The following is a 24953-nucleotide window of genomic DNA, read 5'->3' as shown; positions in this document are numbered from 1 at the left end:
AGAATAAACACCTTTGTACTTAAAATTGTAATCTCACAACTAACAGTTGTGTGTTCACATTATTGTGTTTTTGGATCAGATCCAGCAGACATTGACTTATAAGAGTTATCATGAACTTCAGGAGAGATTGATCCAAACCCTAGTCCTAGCAACTATCGGAGTGGAACCCAAAGTTGTTAAATTTTTGTTTTGTTTTGTTTTGTTTTTGTAATGGTTTTGGTAAGAAATTAAATACAGTCCTTTTCATATTTTCTTTCCATAGAGTCTTTTCTGGTGACTGTCTGTGATGAAAATGTTAGTTTTCTCATCGAGGGCTTGATCCAGCCGGCTGCTCAGCACTCCTGTGAAAGCCAGAGCAGAACTTGACTTGAATGGGACTACTCATGTGGTGAAAGGTTTCAGGGTAGCAGCCGTGTTAGTCTGTATCCTCAAAAAGAACAGGAGTACTTGTGGCACCCTAGAGACTAACAAATTTATTAGAGCATAAGCTTTCGTGGGCTACAACCCACTTCATATGCATCCGAAGAAGTGGGTTGTAGCCCACGAAAGCTTATGCTCTAATAAATTTGTTAGTCTCTAAGGTGCCTCAAGTACTCCTGTTCTTCATGTGGTGAAAGTGAAGCACCTGCATATGTGTTTTGATGTTTTGGGACCAAAATGGTCAGCACATGACAGGAATGAGCCTTTAACCATAGTCTCTGCTTCAGCCCCTACAGGGTGATCTCTTGCTCTGTAATGCAAAGCAGCTGTGGTTCACCAGTAAATTGGGCTGGGCCTTAGCCTGAATGACTTTTATTTTAAATTAAGGGAAATAATTATTTGAGAAAGAACAAGTTACCATGAGAGAGCGCACTGTCTCTCCCCTCTGTAACATGCAGCATCAGCTCTGCCTCACAAAATGTCAGCTGCTCCTGTGAATGGGCAGCCTCTATACCAATGTATACATGAAGTACAGAGGAAGCATACACATAACAGTTACAATAGATTCATAGACTATAGTGGTAATAGCCTTTTTGAGGGAAGTGTGGTGAAATTGCAGGGGAAATGGGGATGGGGAATAAAGAGAGTAAGCATAGCAGGGTGTTAGACTCTGAGAACCTATCGTCATCAGTGAAGAAACTTTAACAGAGTGCTAGCACAGGCTATAAACTTTGACTCCATATTTTCTTGTTTGTTCAACTCTAATAACAATAATCCATTTTGTTTACTTTTTCAATGGGTACCAACATTAAATTCTTGTTTTCTATCACCAAGTGGTCTTATAATCAATGGGTGGGACCAAAAGCAAACATTCAGTATATTTTATTTCCTAGAGAAAATGAATTAAACTCTTTTCCTTCACCTGTTAATTAACTCTTTGTTTTTAGGAAGGGGACATAGGACATAGTAAATATAATTAATGATAACTCATAGCTTCTTCTAACAACCACAAATGGCTCTTTCATTCAAATGCAGAAATGTTGGACTGAACCTTTTGACCTTTCTTACAAACATGAAACTGTAGTCTGATAAAATAATTACACACACACACACACTGACATTCAAAGCAGAAGAGGCAAGAGGAAAAGAACATAGAAAGCATCCAGTAAGGGGAAACAAAGCAATTGAAAACACCTGGAGAAAACACTATAATCATTACATAATCCCATGTCATGAGTGTCTCATGGTGTCAGATCTACTAAATTCCAAATGAATTTTTAAAATCTAATGGTCAAAAGAATATGTTTGGCAGCTCTTTATATATTGATCATGTGGCATGCATATCAATTTATTTTACTAAGTCATTTTATTTGAAAGAATACCAAAATGTTCTCAAAGTACATAATTATTTTGTAACAATATTTTTTAAAATATTTACTTCTTACACTTGCTTTCCCAAATATCATTTTAATTATTTGCAATATATAGACACGATGGAGAAATACAACCATATATTGTCCTTATCCTATGGAAATTTCAGGGCACTGACAAGATGAAATATGATTCTGAGTAGTTGGCCTGGGGTGCTATATATCATTCTGACCTAGTAGTTTGTGATTTCAGAAGTTATTTTTTACTTGATGTGCAGCTGTCTAAAATTATTAGCACAGTGAGGTTCCCCTAAAAAAAATCTTCATTAATCTATTATGTTTTTCTTAAAAACGGTAGATATCTTGCAGGATAGGACATACCATATAAAAAAAAAACAATTCAATCTTCCTTACCATTTGTGCATGCAAGAAACAGATTTGCATCAATGAATTTTAGTACTATATTTCTACTACTTCTTTTTAAATTTTAGTGATTCTTCCATACACAGTTCCTGCTTAGAAATGGCAAATAGCCTCTGGCATGCGGTTGTTATGGTATTTTCAAAGCAGCTGATTTTAGAAGGTGCTTGAAACCAGCACTGGTTGGAATGTTTTTGATTAAGCATTTTTTTCCCATGGGAAAATGGTGATTTGTCAAAACTGAACCTTTTTGCAGAAAGGGTTAGTTTTTCAACTAATTTATTGACCAACAAACTAAATAAAGTTTTTTAATTGTCAACCCATTTCATTTCAATATTTTCTACATGAATTTCCAGTTTGAAATCACTTTTCATTTAAAAATTAATCTATTTATGGTTTAAAAAGGCAAAATTTAAATGAAACATTTCAAAGTTATTAAAACAAAATTTCTATTGCCCTAAACTGGATTTTTTCCATGTTTTTGATTCATGAAAATATCTGAGATTGGCTTTTCCTCTTTATTCAGGACAGGAATACAGTTTCTCACACAGCTCTACTTGAAACCATCTGAGCAAGTTTATTTTCATGAAATGCTGGTTTCCATTTTCACACAAGCGTATATTTCTAAGCAGGGAAGAGAGAGAGGGATTAACCTGGAGAACTGTGATGAAGACATTTTTTGCTTTAAAATGTGGATTTTATGCTATTAAAAAGGTAGCCTAAAAGGGGCAGATTTGCCTCCAATAACATAAGAATTAGGTTAAAAAGTAATATTAATGATACAGGTGCATTTATTGTACTTCAGCCCATTCTCATTATTACATCATTCACCATAGTTAGGGCTAGTTTACATGGGGAAATTGACACGTATAACTATAGCAGAGTAATTATTCTGCTATAGCTATATAGGTCAATTTCCCTGTGTAGACCAGCTTATAGTATTTTAGGGCCCAATTCTTTCCTTTGACTGTAATGGGTGTTGGACTGGTCCCTGAATGTGGGTTTCCTGTGTTGTAAATTATGGGGCAATTATTTAAAACTGTCAATGGAGAAGTATTCCAATTTGCTCCAGTTAAGAATCTGTCTTCTTATTCCAATTGTTAATACAAAGTGAAAATAGATAGACAGCATAGTATCTTCCAAAAGCTTGAATTTGAGGAAAACAACATTATAAAGGCGGATCCTATAAACTCTTACAGGAATAGTCTGACTCTTCATTCCCTTGCACCTTGTGGAGTCATATACTTCTATGTAAAGTTGGTGTCAAATGCCATTGACACAAAATATTGTCATGTTAAACCCACTTTGTTCAGGTATATATCTACACACACACATTATATCTATATCTATATATAACTGCACAAAGTTCAAGGAAGTGGAGATTCAAGCCAATTTATTTCAACTAATGATTTTCATGGCAGCCTTTACTCCTAGGGAATGTTGTGCAGGATAAGCCCTCAAATCTCCAGATAAAGTAACTTCCATTATTTAAGTGGGGCCTAAGGAGGTCCTTTTGTTTCAATGCAAAAACTGCACATAGAGATTTTGCCCTCAGTGAATTATCAGAAAAGGCCAACCTTTCATTGATCATTAGATTAGGTTTTGATAGGGATTCCCCTCCACTCCCACTCCATAATTTGTACTGATTTAACAGTCAACATTGAGCAGTACTAATAAAGAAAGCGCAATTGTCATAATATTCCTGTGGTTACCTCTTTCACTGTCATTGTGAGTGAGACTCTTCCAACTGAAACAATCTTAATTAACAAAATGGAATATCCTAGTCATCAGTTTTTTTGGCAGCAATAAGAGTGGAAGTGTGACAAGAAATTATAAATATTCCTAGTATCACTGTAACAATTTAGGCTTAAGTGCTTGGCAAAACTGTCACTTAGAACTCCATTTGAACACAATGAATATGTGTGAAGATTAAACTCTAAACTGCCAATTAGACTAAAACAAATAGCGATTCTACTTGATTAAGTCAAAGTAACAGTTGTGATAATTTGCTAGCATATTTTAACCTAAATTCACTCACTGTCTAAAATAAACATGAAATGTGTAATATCACATCACTGCTGTTCCTTGTAAAGTTTACTGGTAACTCTTATAAAGATTATTATATTTTTGTGATTTTAGAAAATTCTTGTCATGGACCATATCATTTGCCTATAAGGATCTTTCATGCTTTTGTTGGAAAAAAGCAAATTATATATTTGATGCTGGCAGATCAGGTGCCAGCTCATGCCAAGGCCCCAGGCCTCACTAAACACTGACAAATGCATAGCTGAAAACCAGTCTGTCTTACATGTATGTTAATATTGTTAAAATAGATATAAGAATGTGTGTAGTGTTTAGACTTTATAGAATGCTTTTAGGATGCTGCACATATTAGTCTGACTTATAATAGCTGTATCCCATGTTAAGGTAATATTTAAATGTTTGCTCTGTTACTATAAAAATGTTTGCTAAGACTATCCATCCCCTGCAGTTAGAGGAGAAGTATTACGAATTGTGAAATGTTAGTTTACCACAAGAGTTCTTCTCCCCAATAAAAGAAGGCCTATAGACAGCAGACAAGCCATTGTGGACAGAAGATTTTGTTGATTGCTTCCCCCATGCTCCTGAAGAGAGTACATGCACAAGCCTGTGTCTCATCACAGCTTGAACCCTGGGGAAAGGGAATAAAAATGCCTGTAAAGGAGAAATTGTTTTCCCTATGCTGCTTAAACTCTCAGGGGCGAAGATTTCTAAGCATAAGCCACAGGTCCCTGGCTGTTTAGCTAGGGTTAGCCTTAAGGATACAAAGTTTGCATATTATAGTTGCTACTATAATCTTTTGGAACCTAAGGCTGTATCTCATTTGTCTGTGTATATTTACCTACTTTAATCTTGTAAATAACCCTTATTTCTTTTTCCTAGTTAAATCTTCAGATAGTTTGTTACAGGATTGGTTACAAATGTTGTCTTTGTTTTGAATTCTGAAAACAATTGATCAGGGGTAAGTGACTGGTCGTAAACTGAATGTTGTTGTGATTTTTGGTTGAAGGGACCATCTATCACAAAGACAAGCTTGCCTATGTGGCAAGATAGATTGGAATGCCCAAGGGGACTGTGACTCCACCTTAAGGTCGTTATCGTGCTTTAGAATTTCACACTTGTTACTTGGCTGGTAAACTCTAATTATAGAACACAACCCATTTGAGGTTTATGCTCTTTTCTTGGACAGTGTGCCTGGAGGTTGACATTTATGTTCATGAGCCACTCCAGACAGCGTGGCAATATATAAATATCATTATATACTGTTACTGCTTAGAAAATTGAGTATTGTTATTTGATAACAAGGTTTTATATCATTAGCTATGGAATTGGAACAGAAGGGTTAGCAAATGCTGACCCACTTTTCTATAAGGGTAAAGTATATTGACTTCTATGGGCTTTGGATCAGACCCCCTGAGAACAAACTCCATTCCACTGAATGGATCTTTAATATAGATTTTTTATTTTGAAAGAAAAAGAAAAACAGCTCTTGCATAGATCTTCAATATGCTCAAAAGTTGATATAAAGTCACTAGGATCATTATAAAGTCTTCACAATATATCCTGAGTGAAACTTTTAGAGCAGAAGAGTAAAGTAATACATCTTTTATTAATGATTATTTTATTCATTACTAGGAACCTATTTATGGACTGGGACCCCATTGTCCACATGCTGTACAAACACAGAACAAAAAGATGGTCCCTGTCTAAGGACCTTCTAATAAGATGAGAGATAGATGGATAGAGACAGACAGGGGAATAATAAGGAAACAATGAGACTGTATTAGCCAGCATGATAGGCAGTAGTTTCAGTGCACCAGCAGCCTAACCCTTATCCATTTTCATGGGCATCAAGGCAGAAGACGGTTCGAATGAGGATAAGTTAGAGAGGTCAGTATTCTGTGCAAAGTTTGTCTTCCATTCTACTTACATCCCGCACTACAGAAAAAACTTTCAAGCTATATACTATTTTTTAAAACTTCGATTTTTAAAGAAGAGCAATCAGAAAGTTACTCCTTTGGTTCAAATGTAGGAAAAGGCATATGGTCACCCCATAGTAGAGTGGACACATTTTAGTAATCATCAATCATTTTCAAAGGATAAATGTGCCATTTTCTGCCAGAGATTATAGACAGAACTTCTTCTAAAATCACACAGAGAAATGTCAAATCTTAAAATTAGAAGCTTTTAGTCTTAGCTGGGCAGAAATGACTTGAACACTAACCCATCAAGTTCACTTATTTAGAGAAAAAGTAACATTTTCAGATGCTTCTAAGTGACTTGAATTAGGCTCCTAAGCCACTTTTGTGCTTTTGAAAATTTTATCCCTAAACAAACACCAAAACCATAAATGGTAACTAATGCTTTACTTTTGACTTACATACAATTTACCCATGAAAGGTTACCTCAAAAGCAACACTTGTTTTTCACTGTTTCTTTGAACGTCCTACATTTTAAAAGCAGCAAAGAGTCCTGTGGCACCTTATAGACTAACAGACGTTTTGGAGCATGAGCTTTCGTGGGTGAATACCCACTTCTTCGGTTGCATGAAATGCAATATGAAATGCATCCGAAGAAGTGGGTATTCACCCACGAAAGCTCATGCTCCAAAATGTTTGTTAGTCTATAAGGTGCCACAGGACTCTTTGCTGCTTTTACAGATCCAGACTAACACGGCTACCCCTTTGATACTACATTTTAATATCACTTTATGAACTGAGATTTTTAAACCTAGTAACCTTAACCCTGATCAAACAAAACATTTAAACATATGCTTAACATTAAGAATCTGAGTGCTGCATTGAACTTAGTAGGACTATTCGTGTACTTGAAGTATCACATGTACTTCAGTGCTTTGCTGTACCAGGGACTAATATGGTAGAAGCACCTATGTCCACTCATATGTGACTTAATGCTTCAGATAACTCAATTCTTCATTCTTACCTGAAAACAAAACCAAAAAAAAAAAAAAAAAAAAAAAAGTGGAAAACTTGGCTCTAATATTCATTCACAGTGAGGCAACTTTACACCAGTCTGAACATGTCAGAGTGGGAATATTATATATATATATATTACATATACACCTGTACCCTGATATAACGCTGTCCTCAGGAGCCAAAAAATCTTACCGCATTATAGGTGAAATTGTGTTTTATCAAACTTGCTTTGAGCTGCCGGAGTGCGCAGCTCCGCCCCCCCCGGAGCACTGCTTTACCACATTATTTCCGAATTCGTGTTATATCAGGTCATGTTATATCGGGGTACAGGTGTATATCAGGCCTTGGTTACTTGTTGCAATCCAGAACACTTGGATGACTACAGCTGATCCAAACTCAAACAAAGTACCTAAATGTGACATAGTAGTAACTTTGTCCTTGCCCCAAAATATCAACTATAATATTAAGAATGTAGCACAGCATGTACTTGCAATAGAGGAAATGATTAAAAAATATAAGAGAGCAGTTGAAAGCTCACCTTGTGAATGAGAAGAGACTGGGTTTTGCCATTTTTAATAAAGTCACAGGGGAAGCTGCTAAGCACAGCACTGCAGAAAAACATCATTGCAAATTTGTCCACAAGTTGTGTGACTACATGTAGCAAAATGGACATTTTCAATAGTCAGCAGCAAAGTTCTTTGAAGCAGTGCAAATTTTTAAGCCTTTAAAGCTCTCTGCACAGGTACTTCCAGAATACCAGACCTGTTTCAGTTTAGCAGTTTTGGAATACAATATCTCAGTGAGAACACAGCTTAAAATCTACTTGTTGGATATTCAAGAAATCAACACAGTTAGATTCAATGAGAAGGATAACATAATCTAGTTTTGGCAGGTCATTGCAGAATGTTCTCCAAATTTGATAAGTGTTGCTTTTAGTTTGCATTGCAAATATTGAGTTCCTTTTCATTAGATTACAGTGCTAAATGATAAATAGAGGAGAATAAAACAAAAGAATATGGGACAGAAAATGGAAAAGAGACAGATCCTGGCTAATGCATGGAGAGGGCTGCAGCTAGATCTGTTGGAGAGAAGATTACTTTCTTGCAAGGCCTTTGAAGGTGATGGTGCAGAAATAAAAAGGGAAATAGATGATCCCAATGAATCACACCCATTCAAAATGAATATGCTGTTTGCTGGATTTGAAGAGCTAGGAAACATTTCAAACATCTTCTTATGACTCCAGTAGTGAAGGTCCTTCCTTATTAAACAGATAGGTCATGTCTTAAGTCCTCAATGATAGTGGCATACAGGTTATATGCAAAGCAAGACAAACCATCTGCAAGTAGGGTGGGGAACATTGAATAATTAGTCAAGAGCACCTGGCACAAACAGTGAATATCACTTCCAAACACCACTGCTTTTCCTAGAGCCTTTCATCTTTTTAAAGCTAAATTGACAGGAATAAAGTAATAGATAAATGTACATTATAAATTCAAGAGTGTTCCATTCCATCAATGCATAATTCAATCACAGCTTGGCAGCACTGAACATTATGACTGACATAGAGGCCAAATATCACTCTGTTATATATTCTGAGTAAAAAATGCAATATATTGCATTTATGTGAAGAGGCGAATATGACTGAAAAATTGTATATTACTAATATAAAATAAAAAAAAATCTGAAAGTTGAGCATGAATAGTTTTGAACTCAGAACAGTTTTTAGCTGCATTGTATAAAAACACAGCTGGATGCATAGTTAACTCAATTTTTGCCCCAGGAAGTATTTTACCTTTGAAATACTTTAAAATCTTCTCTTAAACTTTGAAAAACATTAACAACTTTTAAAATGTAGTTTTCAGAACAATGCATTGTATTTTCCAATCCCAGCATTCCCAAGCTTGGCAAATTGTCAACAAAGTGTCTCAGACCTCCTTACCATAGCATATTGGATCACACCAGCCAATAAAACAATGGAATATTGAAAAGGTCAGTTTAGTCCAGCATCTTATTGCATTTCCGAGAATGAAATCAGGCACCAAAATTCTAATACCGTATTGACAAGTATAACAATAGAAACAGAAATTGCCAGAACAGAGGAGTCAAATTTAACTCTATGGAGAATTCTCATAGCATTGGTCAACTGCTTTTGATAGCTACTAAACCACTCATTCAAAGTGATAAAAAGTTACATGAATGGAACATTCCAAGGATCTTAACCTGGGAAGAGTGATCTTGTAGCATATAGCCGGAAGACCCCATTATGATCATCTAGTCTGACATCCTACATGATACAGACCACCTCATTTAATAGTTTCTGCATCAAGTCCATAACAGCTTTGAGCCAGAGCATATATTTTAGAAAGATAGCTCTCGGGACTTAATGTCTGCAAGTTACGGAGAATTACCATGTCTCTAGATAAGTTGTTCCTTTGGTTACTCACTGTGAAAAAGATGCTATTTGCAGTTTGAATTTGTTTAGCTTCAACTTTCAGACACCAAATCTTGTTATGTTAGACTAAAGAGTCCTCTACTATCAGAGATCTCCCCATGCAGATTTTATAGGTTATGATCAAGACATGTCTTAACTTCGTAAGCTAAATAGATTTCTTAAATTTTCTCACTGTAAGGTGGATTTGGCCTGACTAAACCATGCTCATGTTGCTCTTCTCTGAATACTTTCAAATTTTTCAACAACCTTTTTACAGTGGACAAGGTGTTCCAATAATGGTCTCTCCAATGCTATGCATGGACATAATTCCATATCTCTGTTTTTACTCAATATTCTCCTGTTTATACATGCTAGAATCACATAACATGTTCACTGAATTATTTTGTATCCATCAACAGAACCACAGTAGGTACATTTTTCATAAAATAAGATGTAGGAGGCATTGGGTGGTGGGGAGGAGGAGGTAATGTTATCTTACGTAATTTGAATGTGCTAAAAACCTGAAAAAATGTTTATCAAGCTGAATTTTGAATATTTTACCTTCTAAATTGGAGTCCAAAATTTAAGGAAAATTTGAAAAAAAAAAAATAGTGAATTTCTATGGTGTTTGTTCTACTACAGTTGCTACATAACCCGCACATTGTTAGGCAAGCATAATTTAACAGTTCCTACTCATACTGATACACCTCCCCACTTTTTTTTTTTTTATTTACAGGCCATACTGCTTGCCTCTGTGACATCCTTCAGCTAAAGGGTACATGTCACAACTCTGTGACACATTCTCAGATAACAATTTCTGCACAACTGTTGGGGATCAGCTTCAGTTACATTAGCTTGGGTGCCAGTTCTCCATTGTGTTTGATCCAACATATTCTCTGGAGAGGATAGTGTGATATTGCTGAGGATTGAAAGTGAGTTATTCAAATGTGACAGTGTAATACATCACATGTTGGGGGCAGTACCTCTGGTGATCAGCACTTGGAGAACAATATCATCCATGCCTTGTTACAACTTTTTTCATCAGGTGAATTGTATATGCTGCAGATGAACATTTTTGCTGAAGCGATTGTTTAATTCTGTAATTCATCCATCCCCAAGTTTCTTAAAAGTCCATGTTTCTCCATGAATATCATCCAAGCACTTTTCTTGCTGCTCCTAGCAATATGGGTAAGCACCCTGGAGGGTGGGGCCGGTTTGTTTACCTACCGCATCTCCAGGTTTGGCAGATCGCGGCTCCCACTGGCCATGGTTCACCGTCCCAAGCCAATAGGGGCTGCGGGAAGCGGTGCGGGCCGAGGGATGTGCTGGCTGCTGCTTCCTGAAGCTCCCATTGGCCTGGAACGGCAAACTGTGGCCAGTGGGAGCTGCGATCAGCCGAACCTGCGGACACGGCAGGTAAACAAATCGGCCTGGCCCGCAGGGTGCTTACCCTGGCGGGCTGCATGCCAAAGATTGCCGATCCCGGGTATAGTTGGACAACCTCAGAGCTCTTGTCTTTATCACCAAGTCACAGAATTTGAGCTTCCCTAATTGCTTCAGTATCCAAATACTGTGTTGTAATGTTTTGCAGTATGTTTCAGGCTGGTTCAAAAGTGAGTAAATTGAATCTTCAATGTGTCATTAACACTTCATTTTCATCTACATGATCACACTGCTTTTGAGCTGGTGTGGATTCATGGCAAGTCATTTGGTCATCAAGTCTAAGACTGAACAATTTTCTGGTTTAGGCTGAAATCTGGGCACATGGGATTTAGGGGAGAGCTCATCTACTGAGTGAAGAGGCTGTTCTTGTGTTGCCCATAATTCTTCCTCCTTTTTTTTACCAGTGGCACTGAACTGCTCATGGGAGTGGTCCAAACCTACCTAATTGAATCTGTGGTTGGCACCTCTCTCAACCCAGTGGCCTCTATGAAACTCTTCAAATACTTCCAGAGGGAGCTGGTTCATTTCTTCTAAGTACATAGATAGAGCATAATTTGTGTGGTCATATTGGTGAAAGAACAGAAGCATTCTTTTGCAGACTGTGATCGGCGGTGGGGAGCTACGAGGTCACTGGCCGGCCTGGGTCACGCCTCCGTCAGCGGGGAATTAGCGGCGGGACGGCCGCCAGCCAGAGTCTGTAGCGTGCCCCTCAGGCAGGGGAGCGCCGGCTAAGGTCAGTAGCGCGCCCCTCAGGCAGGGGAGCACGGCTAAGGTCAGTAGCGCGCCCCTCAGGCAGGGGAGCGCCGGCAAAGGTCAGTAGCGCGCCCCTCAGGCAGGGGAGCGCCGGCTAAGGTCAGTAGCGCGCCCCTCAGGCAGGGGAGCGCCGGCTAAGGTCAGTAGCGCGCCCCTCAGGCAGGGGAGCGCCGGCTAAGGTCAGTAGCGCGCCCCTCAGGCAGGGGAGCGCCGGCAAAGGTCAGTAGCGCGCCCCTCAGGCAGGGGAGCGCCGGCTAAGGTCAGTAGCGCGCCCCTCAGGCAGGGGAGCGCGGCTAAGGTCAGTAGCGCGCCCCTCAGGCAGGGGAGCGCCAGCTAAGGTCAGTAGCGCGCCCCTCAGGCAGGGGAGAGCCGGCAAAGGTCAGTAGCGCGCCCCTCAGGCAGGGGAGCGCCGGCAAAGGTCAGTAGCGCGCCCCTCAGGCAGGGGAGCGCCGGCAAAGGTCAGTAGCGCGCCCCTCAGGCAGGGGAGCGCCGGCAAAGGTCAGTAGCGCGCCCCTCAGGCAGGGGAGCGCCGGCAAAGGTCCCGGCGTGGCTCTGCCGGGTAGGGGAGCGCAGGCCCACCCTACACCACTGCACTCCAGCCCAGGGCCCTGACAGTGGCAGAACGAGGGTCCCACCACTGGGTCAGCGGGGTCGTCCCGCTACATAGACTCACCACTGTGCAGCTCTGTCCCTGGGCTACTTCCTACCCGATTGCTCGCCCGAATCCCTCTGGTCCCGTGAGTGCGTCGGGGTAGTCCGCTGCTGGCAGCTCCGGCTCCCCCTCAGGCTCAGGCTCCTCCAGCTCCTCCGGGTACTCGGCTGCTGGCAGCTCCCGCTCCCCCTCCGACTCCTCCAGTTCCTCTGGGTACTCGGCAGCGGGCAGTCCTGGCAGCCCCAGTCCATCCTCCAGGTGAGGTTTCCATGGGTCCAGGGCCTCCCCTGGTGTGGCAGCAGGCTCTGAAGGGAGCAGCCCACGGTCTGTGTCTGCCTCCCTCCCTGGTGCTGCCCTAACTGAGCTAAGGGCCCCACCCTTTATACTTCCTGTTCCACCCCTCCCCTTCTGGGGGGTGGAGCGAGCTTGGGCTGGCCCCGCCCACTCAGGCTGAGGGAAAGGCACTTTACCCTCAGGTTCGGAGGGAAGCCACCCTGGCTCCCTACATACCCCACCCCTCAAATCCAGCTCCCGAACCTCGGAGCTGGCGCCCTCAGCCTCCCCCAGACGGGAGAAAAAGTCCGCATTGGCGTTGTCCCGTCCCGCCCGATGGCGGATCGTGAAGGCGTAGGTTTGTAGTGTAAGATACCACCGCTGCAGGCGGGCATTCGCGTCCTTCATCTTGTTGAGCCACTTCAGGGGTGCATGATCTGTAACCAGTATAAAGGGGGCCCCGAGGAGGTAGTAACGGAGAGCATCAACCGCCCACTTAACAGCTAGGGCCTCCTTCTCCAGGACGGAGTAGATCCGCTCCCGGGGGAACAGTTTCCGACTGATGTAAACAATAGGATGCTCCTCCCCGTCCACCTCCTGTGAGAGGACCGCCCCAAGCCCCACGCCGGAGGCATCGGTCTGGACAATGAAGTCCCGATCGAAGTCCGGGCTGAAGAGAACGGGCTCTCTAGACAGGCGGTCTTTGACAGTTTGAAAGGCCCTCTCGCAGTCGTCAGACCAGCACACTCTACGGGGGCTATCTTTGGTCAGGAGTTCTGTCAGAGGGGCCGTAATGGTTGCAAAGTGGGGTACGAACCGCCGGTAATAGCCGGCCAGGCCCAAGAATTGACGTACCTGCCTCTTCGTGGTTGGCGCCTGACATTCCTGGAGGGCTTGAACCTTCCCGATGAGGGGGCGTACCTGTCCCCGCCCCAGGGTGTACCCCAGATAGGTGGTTTCTTCGCACCCGATTTGGCATTTCTTAGGATTGGCTGTGAGGCCAGCGGCGTGGAGGTCCCGGAGGACAGCCGCCACTTGGTTGAGATGTTCCTCCCAGTTGCTGCCATAGATGACCACATCATCCAGGTAGGCGGCGGCGTACCTTGTGTGAGGTTGCAAAATCCGATCCATCAAGGGCTGGAAGGTTGCTGGGGCCCCATGGAGGCCGAAAGGCATCCGAGTAAACTGGTACAAGCCTGACGGGGTGGCGAACGCAGTCTTCTCCTTGGATTGGGGTTCCAAGGGGATCTGCCAGTACCCCTTGGTGAGATCTAAGGTGGTGATGTAGCAGGCTTCTCCAAGCCAGTCAAGGAGCTCATCGACGCGGGGCATTGGATACGCATCAAACTTTGAAATGGCATTGACTCTCTGAAAGTCAATACAAAACCGCCGGCTCCCATCTGGCTTCGGAACCAGGATGACAGGGCTCCACCATTCGCTCTGGGAATGCTCGATAACACCCAATCCCAACATGGCCTGGACTTCCTCCTCCACAGCCTCTCGCATTCGCCTAGGCAATGGCCGGGTCGTCTCTCGGACCACCACCCCGGGGTCGGTCTGGATTGCATGGTAGGCAAGCGTAGTCTGTCCGGGCTTCGTGGTGAAGGTCCTGGGGAATGCCTTCACTAGGCAGAGGGCCTGTTCCCGTTGCTCAGCCGTGAGCGTCTCGGCTAGCTGGGGTACCCCATTATCAGACTCTTCGGGGGGTTGCGGCCCAAGGTCTGGTTCAGGTGGGTATGGGGCAATTAGTAGTCCTTCCCGTTCCTGCCAGGGTTTTAAAAGATTCACGTGATAGATCTGCTTTCCCTTCCGGTGATCAGGCTGCCGGATTTCATAATTGACAGGCCCCACTTGGCGAAGGACTTCATACGGGCCCTGCCAGTGGGCAAAAAGCTTTGATTCCTCCGAGGGGAGCAGGAGGAGAACTCGGTCCCCGGGGGCAAATAATCGGACCTGGGTGCCCCGATTATATTGCTGCTCCTGGCCCCTTTGGGCCGTGTTTAAGTTTTCCCTCGCGAGTTCACCCGCCCGGGCCAACCGTTCCTGCAGCTGCAAGACGTATTGTAAAAGGCCCTGCGTTGAGGATGGTGTATGTTCCCAAGTTTCTCTCAGGAGATCCATCACTCCGCGGGGCCGTCGCCCATAGAGGAGCTCAAATGGAGAGAACTTCGTGGAAGCCTGTGGAACTTCCCGAACCGCCAGTAGTAAAGGGGGAAGTAGTTGATCCCACTGACGGAGGTCCTGGGTGGGGAAGCGTCGCAACATTCCTTTCAGGGTCCGATTAAAACGTTCGACTAACCCATCCGTCTGGGGATGGTAAACTGAGGCCTGCAGCTTCTTAATCCCCAGCAGGGCACATACCTGACAGAACAACTTAGATGTGAAGTTGGTCCCTTGGTCAGTAAGTAACTCTCGAGGGAGGCCTACCCTGGCGAAGATCTTCACGAGCTCTGCCGCAATAGTGCGGGCAGTGATACTCCTTAAGGGGACAGCCTCAGGGAAGCGGGTGGCGTAGTCCATCAAGACAAGGATGTAATGGTAGCCCGCCTGACTTTTCGGGAAGGGTCCGACCAGGTCCATCGCTACTCGTTCAAATGGAACGCCCACGGTTGGTAATGGAACTAGGGGGGCCTTCCGGATCCCGGCCGGGGCGGCACGTTGGCAGTCCGGGCATGACCCACAGTAATCCTTCACTTCGCGGTAGATGCCGGGCCAGAAGAACTTGGCCAGGACCCTAGCTGCGGTTTTCTCCGGTCCTAAATGGCCTGCGGCTGGGATGTCATGGGCTAGCTTTAGGACCGCCCGTCGATGAATGCGGGGAACCACAAGTTGGGTCCGGACCTCTTGAGTTTGAGGGTCCCGCTCCACACGGTAGAGACGATCCTGGTCAAGCTCAAATCTAGGCCATTGGGTAGCCCGCTGGGCCTCCACGACCTTCCCCTCTACCCGTGCCAGCTGTTCATAGGCAAACCGGAGCGTAGGGTCCTCCCTTTGGTCTCGGCTAAAGTCCCGAATGTCCACCGGGGGGCCCCCTGTCTCCTGGCCGTCCTGCCTGGGTGAAAGGGATGGGTCACCGTCGGGGTCGGGGCTCCGCCTGGGGCCTGGGTCCGTCGCAGAGGAGGCTCCCTCGAATGCCTCTTCCGGAGATAGGGACAGGAGCAGCTCGACGAATTCTGGCCAGTCCCGGCCCAGGATGATTGGGTAGGCAAGGGACGGGGCCACCGCCACATTCATTACCTGAGTCACCCCGTCTACCGTGAGAGGGACCTGCACGGTGGGGTACGGTTTCACATCCCCATGTATGCACTGTATCCGTACCTCCCCGATGATCTGCTCGGTGTCCGGGAGGAGGGACTGGCGGACAAGAGTCTGCCCACAGCCCGAATCAATTAGACCCACCACAGGTGTCCCGGCGATGCTTATGGGGGCTGTCAATTTGGCCGCGGATGGTGTGCGGGCCCGGCTCTCCCCGGTGTACACCTGGCCAAAATCGCATTCCATCGCCGTACAGTCTCGTTGCAGGTGGCCGTACTCACCACACCGAAAGCAAGGTCCTACCTCTGTGTGCCCCGGCCGTGCCGGGTCACCCGGGTGGCCGCGGGGTTGGCCGGGGCCCGATGGACGGGCCAAACGTCCAGACGGTGCGGGTTGTGGGGCCTCGGGCCGTCGGGGAAAAGGAGTGCCGCCGCTGTTTGGTCGTCGGGCTCGAGCGGGCACATTGACTTTGGGGGTGGACCCCCTTTCCGGCTTCTGAGCGTCGGGTCCAAAGCTTGGGGGTCGGGCTGTCGGTCCTATTGGGGCCTCGGCCTCTAGAAAGTTCTCCATAAGTGTGACTGCTGCACTTAGAGTTTGAGGTCGGTGCCGCAACACCCACGCCCTCCCTGGAGTCGGAAGGATGTGCACGAATTGTTCGAGGATGATCTGTTCTGTCACCTCAGCCACAGTTCGATGCTCGGGTTGTAGCCATCGGCACGCTGCATCCTTTAATTCCTGTGCCACGGCTCGGGGCCGGGCCCCCGGGGGGTACAGCTTTCCCCGAAACCATCGCCGAAAAGTCTCCGGGGTGATGTCGAAGGCATCCAGGATAGCCGCTTTTACTCTGGCGTAAACACGGGCTTCATCGTCTGGTAGCCCCCGGTAAGCCTTCTGGGCCGGCCCCGTTAGATAGGGGGCAAGCAGGGTTGCCCATTGGTCCGGCGCCCAACCAGCTACTGCAGCAACCCGCTCGAGGGTCACCAGATAAGCCTCTGGGTCATCCTCAGGCCCCATCTTGGCCAGACGGACTGGTGGAGCAGGAGGGTTGGGGGTGGTCACCCCGCCCGGCTGGGCTCCACTGGGGCTCGGCCACAGGGTGGCAAGTTGCTGGAAACATTGAGTCTGTTGTTCGCGGTGCTGGGCCCCTAAGGTTTGAAGCAACTGCTGCTTGTGGGTACCCAGCTGCTGTATGAGTTGTTGCTGCTGCTGCTGCTGCTGAGTCTCGGCCAGCACCTTGATAAGCCTTTCCATCTCCATCTTCTGTTTAGGGGCTGTCGCTGCCTCCTTGCTCTAATCCCTTCCAGCAGGGATAGGGGGCGCTGCCCGCATTCTCCAACACTTGTGATCAGCGTTGGCCCACCTACCCGCTAGGGGGCGGTGCGGAGCTACGAGGTCACTGGCCGGCCTGGGTCACGCCTCCGTCAGCGGGGAATTAGCGGCGGGGCAGCCTCCAGCCAGAGTCTGTAGCGCGCCCCTCAGGCAGGGGAGCGCCGGCTAAGGTCAGTAGCGCGCCCCTCAGGCAGGGGAGCGCGGCTAAGGTCAGTAGCGCGCCCCTCAGGCAGGGGAGCGCCGGCAAAGGTCAGTAGCGCGCCCCTCAGGCAGGGGAGCGCGGCTAAGGTCAGTAGCGCGCCCCTCAGGCAGGGGAGCGCCGGCTAAGGTCAGTAGCGCGCCCCTCAGGCAGGGGAGCGCCGGCAAAGGTCAGTAGCGCGCCCCTCAGGCAGGGGAGCGCCGGCTAAGGTCAGTAGCGCGCCCCTCAGGCAGGGGAGCGCCGGCAAAGGTCAGTAGCGCGCCCCTCAGGCAGGGGAGCGCCGGCAAAGGTCAGTAGCGCGCCCCTCAGGCAGGGGAGCGCCGGCAAAGGTCCCGGCGTGGCTCTGCCGGGTAGGGGAGCGCAGGCCCACCCTACACCACTGCACTCCAGCCCAGGGCCCTGACAGTGGCAGAACGAGGGTCCCACCACTGGGTCAGCGGGGTCGTCCCGCTACATAGACTCACCACTGTGCAGCTCTGTCCCTGGGCTACTTCCTACCCGATTGCTCGCCCGAATCCCTCTGGTCCCGTGAGTGCGTCAGGGTAGTCCGCTGCTGGCAGCTCCGGCTCCCCCTCAGGCTCAGGCTCCTCCAGCTCCTCTGGGTACTCGGCTGCTGGCAGTCCTGGCAGCCCCAGTCCATCCTCCAGGTGAGGTTTCCACGGGTCCAGGGCCTCCCCTGGTGTGGCAGCAGGCTCTGAAGGGAGCAGCCCACGGTCTGTGTCTGCCTCCCTCCCTGGTGCTGCCCTAACTGAGCTAAGTGCCCCGCCCTTTATACTTCCTGTTCCACCCCTCCCCTTCCGGGGGGTGGAGCGAGCTTGGGCTGGCCCCGCCCACTCAGGCTGAGGGAAAGGCACTTTACCCTCAGGTTCGGAGGGAAGCCACCCTGGCTCCCTACACAGACATACAGATGAAACTCTGAAATTCCATCTCATTGGGCTATAGGAAAGAGTAGGAAGATACTGGTTGCAGTGTACTTCAAATTGGGGTAGTTGTCCATGTTACTAAGCACAAATTATGACATCTGGTCACAAAAACTTGCTGATTATAAAGTAGACACTAAGTTATTGTAATCTTCTACAACATCAGATTTTGCAAAAACCAGGGGATTTTTTTTAGTAAGATTTTCTTGATCTTTTGCTATAGATTGCTCAAAATTTCTGATGATAACAGTTGCCACATTGCCTGTACAGTGATCTTAAGTTGCTTTTGCATATTTTTTACCAGCTGCTCTATAATTCAGTAACTAAAATTCCACTTTCAGTCCACACACTGGACAATCCAGAATCCTGTGTATGTTGGCCCAGCACTTCCACTACATTAACTGATATTTAGACCTCCTAAACATTGAATTGTTAACGAGGAACTCAGATCTTGCCTATGGTTAACTGTATGTGCTCTAGGTTCCACACCTCAGAGTCCGCACCCAGCAGACTCGTTCCCCCAAACCGCATCTATCAACAGAGAGAAAACTAAGGACAGGATTAACTATAAAGCAAACTGGTTTATTAAACAGTGACTCAAACAGGAAACAGTAACTTATAGGACCCCCAGTAAAACAATACTCAAAGGGCATACAAGTGCAGGTTGACACGACAAACTAACATAACGTCAAGGTCCCAAACCCATAAGGACAAAGGGGAATTTACTACAGGTAAGGTACAGAGGTAAACAGCATACTAGACCAGGTTTGGAGGAATGGACCCATGACAGAGGACATCACAGATGGAATACATCAGGACAGCAAGGTGAGGACACAGGAGTTCAGGATACAGGTAAGATAGGAATCAATCAGGGACTTATAGCTGTAACTATGGAGTTTGGATCTTCTGTGGTCTTCTGTAGATCCCTCGAAGTCTTGACTAGGACATGCACTGTGCTGCCACCAGGAAGGGCTGGCTCTCCTCTCGGGTGAAGCAGTCTTTTATGCTCTCCTGCTACTAGGCAGAACACAGGCCATGTGACCCTTGCTCTTTCCCACCTTAAGAGAGAAAAAGGTGCCAATTGTCTCAAGAAGAAGGTCCCCAACATGGTAGACAAACAACAACTCCGTACAAACAAAATGGTGAAGTGCTCAAACAAAATGGAACTTGTAGTTCCCCCCCCCCACCCCCCCCCGAATCAGGATATCAGTACAGTTCATTTTAGCTCCATCAGAGCAGGAAAGAGGGATTGATCAACAGGCAAGACTACATGTTTCTGTTGAAGATAATGAGTGATTTATGCAAGTCTTTTCATGACAGTATTCAGAGTATCAGCTTCACAAGCTGGGGATTGAACGATAGGCATGTAGCAGTATGTAGTTAATGGAGAGTTATTGTTATTGTGCTTTTCATTAAAATTGAAAAAGTAGTTAATTTAATTTTAAATGTCATCCTTACTGCAAAACCAATAAAATTCAAGAGCATATTGTCATGTGACCAGATCAAGCAGAAAATATGATCTTCAAAGATTGTTCCCTGTGTTTTCCAGTAGTGCAGTTTTCCAAATTAGCAATGTATTCCATATATACTACCTTTCCTTTACTTTCTATTTGTTTTTTAAGTTACAAATTGTAGTAGTTTTCTTTTTGTCTTTTTACTTACCTTCAAGTTCAAAATTCAGCTTGATAAACATTTCCAGATTCAACACATTCAAATTATGAAAGAAAACAGTTATACCAACATTTCCACAGAAATGCTTTCTGTTTCACTGTTATCAACTTATCTGGAAGCTTGGCCTGCAAAAAGTCACACTAATTTCAATGAGAAGCTACTAAAGTGGTTTTCAGTGCAGAATCAGGGCCTTAGATTCCACTGTGATTCTGTTGATAAGCCTTGGATTCCTGCTGCTACTTGGAACAGAATTTGTTGTTTTACACTACAACTTAACTCTGTGGAAGTTTAGAAGACAATATTTATATGCTTATTATGAAAATTTACTTGACATAAGCATAAACTGACATATGGGAGACTGTTAGAAGTTTGGGTGATTATGGATATACAGTTTCACAGCTAATGACATTTCAGTTAATTGTACCATCTAACAATAATCCTATCCCCCTTCTTCCTCTCCCGCCCCCCCCCCGGAACCCCCCCCCCCAGCATTATCCATTATAGGGTCTGTCCTGCAAACCATTACATATATAAGTAACTTTACTCATGTAATCCAGGCACAGACCATCAATGAGACTAAAAGAATGAAAAACATATATAGCTTCATTGAAAAACTGGGTATATTTTGCCATAAATGTAATATCAAAATACATATAATCAAATTATTTAAATAAGGCTGACATACATGTCTGACTTGCATAACAAAGGTATAAAGACTCAATTCTTTTGAAATAATGTGACTTGTATAACATTCAAAACAGGAAGTCACAGATGCTGGAAAGGCCAGTCTGCTGTAGCAAGGTCAAAACAAAATGCCCAAGCTATGAACTAAACAGTTGCAGAGCTACTAGGAAGGTGAAATATGACAAAAATCTATCAAACCATTTGAGACTGCATATAGCCCTCAGTAGAGACTATGGTAATTTTAGAATAATGTTTATGGACACATGAGGGAACATGCATGTTTTATATAGCATCTAAAGCTTTGCAAATAACTGATTATTCAGTTTGCTGGTAATTTCAGGAAAAAATGGTTTGGGCTGAACCAAAACCAAAAATTGTCCAGTTTGTATACATAATTAAATAGGCTCTGGGCCAGAGTGCGAGAATGACACTATGGTTAGGACACTCACCTGGGTTCCAGTCTCTCCTCCTATTTTATTATTTGTACAAAGTGGAACACCTAGCAAAAGGAGAGGCTTACCCCAGAATAACCACTAGTCTTCTTGTTTAGACATTCACTTGGGACTTAAACCTGGATCTCCCATATCCTGGATGAATGCATTAACTGCTGAGCTAGTGGATCTACGGGCAGGTATCCCCTCCTCCTACAATGTTATGAGCGGTGCCTAAATTCCTTGTAACTCTTGCTCAAAACAATCAAAATGGTTCATTCTGATAATGTCCAAATGATTTATTTTGACATTTCCAGGTTCTTTTTGATTTTGACTGAAACATTTCACCAAAAATCAGTATACATTTCTGAAATGTTTCAGTCAAACTGAATGCACTTTCTCCAGAGCAAAAAGAGTGTTGTCTGAAAAATTTCACCCAGCTCTGCATAGCACTAGTACCTCAACCTAGATATATTCGAGGAAAGTAAATTAAAAATTCATAACTTCTGGTAATATGCTTTTAAATAATTCTTCTCAAATGCACAAAGCGAAATTTAGAAAACTTACCAACCCAAGTCACAGCTGAAGAAACTGTAATTTAGAGAAGGAAAGAAAATGTGATTATCTTTGGATGAGCAGTTGATGAAGAACTGAACAATATCCTACACTGTTAGGTTTAGGCTTGGCTGCATTTGTTAAGTGAACATATCTTAGCAACAGTTTATACTCAGCAGAATTTATAATTACTAAAAACTGAGGGGGGCAATGAAGCATGCATTTTAATTGTGGAGATATGCAACCCTTGAGAAAAATCATATATGAGAAAGTGTAAGACTAATGGATTCATTTTAAAATGTGTATTTTTTTATGTTTTGGGTCACGCCCAGGAGACAATGAACTTGCAAGAGGAAAAAATGTTTTTTTTTTTCTGATGCTAAACTGAAAACATTTGGAGGAAATCAAAGATTAGTTAATATATTTCTTTGCTAATATGAATTCAGTAGGATGCTTTGGGAAGTGAGGTATAATTTGTATATACCATAGCATGAGGGAGCATGGCTAAAGGAAGGGTTCTAATGCTGCCTCTTTCACATTGACTTCCTTTGTGACCTTTGTCAAATTACTTCATATCTCCATCTCACTTTCATCATCTGTAAATTGATGGCAATACGACCTGAATAGCTCTCTCATGAGGAGACAGGGGCATGTATGAAGATTAGAGAATTGTTGTCTTTACACTTATACAGTATAAGTGCTAAGAATTATTATTGTATGCTAACTATTACTATGTGTGGTAATTACATAATTACATAGTAATTGCATGTCTGGAATAATTGGTTCATCTTTATATAGTGAATATGTTTAAAGTAGTGCAAGGCCTCAATTGGAATGTGGAAGCAGAGAAAGAACTGACAGGAAGGGGATGCAATGCATGACATTCGTTAGCAAGAGTTATGCTAACTGTAACCCTAATAATGTGAGATTTGTAAAAGCGAGGAATGTGTGAGGCGAGTGGGAAAGAACTGTGTGAGAAGTTGTTGCGACCTTGTGTAGATAATATGGAATGTAGACTGAGTCTACATTAGTGAGCAAAACAAGATATCAGAATGATCTTTGTATAAACAAAATGCAGCTGTTGCTCAATATTGTCTGTAACAAAAGGTATAAATGCTTGCTGTAATTGTTTACCTGTTGAGAGACCTGTTTAGCTCTCTCCCTCTATGCAATTGATAGAGAGAAAATAAAGCATCTGACTTGCTGTACCCAAACAAAAAGTGAGAACTGTGTTTTTCTCCGACAGAACTAAATTCTAAACTAAAGAACATCTTTGCTTTGGGTTGTGAATCCAAGTGCCTTTGAATTGACTGTTTTGAAACTGGAACTCAAATTCAAATTTGGAGACTTGGTCTTTCTAGTTCAGAAATTATGCATTCCAGGTGCCTTGAAAGAAATCTAGCTACCACTAAACAAGAAGACATCTGCTTTTAGTATAGAGTGTAGAATTTAATTAATAGGGATTTAATTTGAACTAATCTCCATTGCTATGAAGGAACCATACAATCACGTTTTGAAAATTAGAACTGATGTGTTTATTGTGTCTGTTTAGCAGGACAATCTGACTTGAAATATTGTACATAATTAAATAGTTCAAAAACATACAGCAGGAGAAAAGGAAATTATGATAGTGGCAGGTAGTCATAAGAGATTAGTCATAAGAATTATTTTTACTTTTATCAATATCTAATAATTAAACAAACTGAGGTACTTGAAACCAAGTAGTTGTACACCTGACCCTGCTCTCATTGAAGTCAATGGCAATATTGTCATTGGTTTTAATGGCAGCAGGATCAAGCCCAAGTATGACTTTATCACTTTGCCTCAGTGTGATCCCTTATGGTCCTTCCTCATCAGCACAAATGGTCCTTCTTCATCGGCACAAACACCCACGATCCTTCTTCCTCTTTATACTCAGTCTGATCTGTCTTGGATGGTTTAGACACATCAAATTCTGCATCTTGGCAGGCAGTTAGACTAGGTGACTTTGTGGTCCCTTCTAACCCTATGATTCTAAGATCATTCATGGTCCCTCCTCAATGCAAGATCTCACAATTCTTCCTCTATGAGATCCCTCATGGTCCTTCCATCTCCTCCTTGGTGCCATCCCTCGTGGTCCCTTACTTTCTTCCATTCAGTCCCTTTTGCTTTGTCCTCCTTACTATGCAATCCCTTGTATGCCTTCCTCCTCTGGGCGTGATCCCTCATAGTCCTTCCTTCCTTCCTGCTCCATACTAAAACCCACCTCTTACTTCATTTCTCCTGTATCCTGATCATTCTCTCTCTATCTTTATCTCTATATCTATATTACTTAGGAATCCCCAGTTATCACTTTTAGCGTTGACAGGTTCTTGTCCCAAGATCAGGCCCAGTATTATTCAAATTATTATATAGTTGGAACCCCAATGTGCACAGCTGCAATACTCACACTATAGGAACTCCTCAATATTTACAAATACATTTAGCACAGTCAAAAACACACCAACTCAGTAAGGTAGATAGAGGTAGTACAGAATGTACATCCGCACATGCATATACTCACACCATTCCTTGTAGAACAACCTGAAATGTTAGCCATCGTCTTTCTCAGCACCAACCCCTTACCCCTCATCACCAGTGGCCATCATTCTGGCACCTCCCAAGGGCTATATCTCCTTCTCCTACTGCCCCTAGGCTGGGATGCAACTTTTATAATATGATATGCTTACGCCACTATGTTTGATGAATAGTCAATTGGTGATTTTCCCCTTTTCCTTATTTGTCTTTCCTCACTGTACTAATGTTGGAGTGTCTTTCTCCTATAGGTTAGTATATCAATGATTTCAACTTACTGTCATATATGTCAATTCATTACATAAGAACTTAAGAGCATAAGGACGTCCATACTGGGTCACACCAAAGGTCCATCTAGCCCAGTATCCTGTCTTCTGACAGTGGCTAATGCCATGTGCTTCAGAGGGAATAAACAAAACAGGTAATCAAGTGATCCATCCCATAAAGCCCATTCCCAGTGTCTGGCAAACATGGCCCTCTTGTAGTTAGGTATCTGTGGATGTAGCTCATGTACCTGTTATATGCGTCAATTCATTGCCATGACACTCTTGTAGTTGGATCATGTACCTGTGTTCAGAAATTCCCCTTAAACACTCTATTTTCAACTCCCTAATACTT

The sequence above is a fragment of the Malaclemys terrapin genome, chromosome 1 (genome assembly GCF_027887155.1).
Source record: "Malaclemys terrapin pileata isolate rMalTer1 chromosome 1, rMalTer1.hap1, whole genome shotgun sequence".
Classification (NCBI taxonomy): domain Eukaryota; kingdom Metazoa; phylum Chordata; order Testudines; family Emydidae; genus Malaclemys; species Malaclemys terrapin.
Note: the sequence above shows the minus strand (reverse complement) of the source record.